A 316-nucleotide genomic window follows, 5' to 3' on the forward strand; every position below is an offset into this window, starting at 1 on the left:
TGAATAGGGGGAGGTGGGATGGGGAAGGAAGGGAGAAATTCAAGAGGGAAATAGAGGCGCGGTATGAGGAATTTGGGGAAATGGAGGAAGAAATGAAAGAAATGGAAGAAAGGATAAAAAGAGCGTTAAGAAAGAGGGAAGGAGATGGAAGAGAGGGAGGAGGAAGAAAAGGATGGTGGGATAGAGAATGCTGGGAAGAGAAGAGGAAGGTGAGAAAGAAGTTCAGGGAATGGAAGAAAAAGGGAGGGAAAAGAGAGGAATATAGAGAGAAGAAGAATGAATACAAAAGGCTAGGTGATAGAAAAAAGAGAGAGGA

The sequence above is a fragment of the Odontomachus brunneus genome, unplaced genomic scaffold (assembly GCF_010583005.1).
Source record: "Odontomachus brunneus isolate Ranch 3 - 2012 unplaced genomic scaffold, Obru_v1 Obru_scaffold_187, whole genome shotgun sequence".
NCBI classification, from domain to species: Eukaryota; Metazoa; Arthropoda; class Insecta; order Hymenoptera; family Formicidae; genus Odontomachus; species Odontomachus brunneus.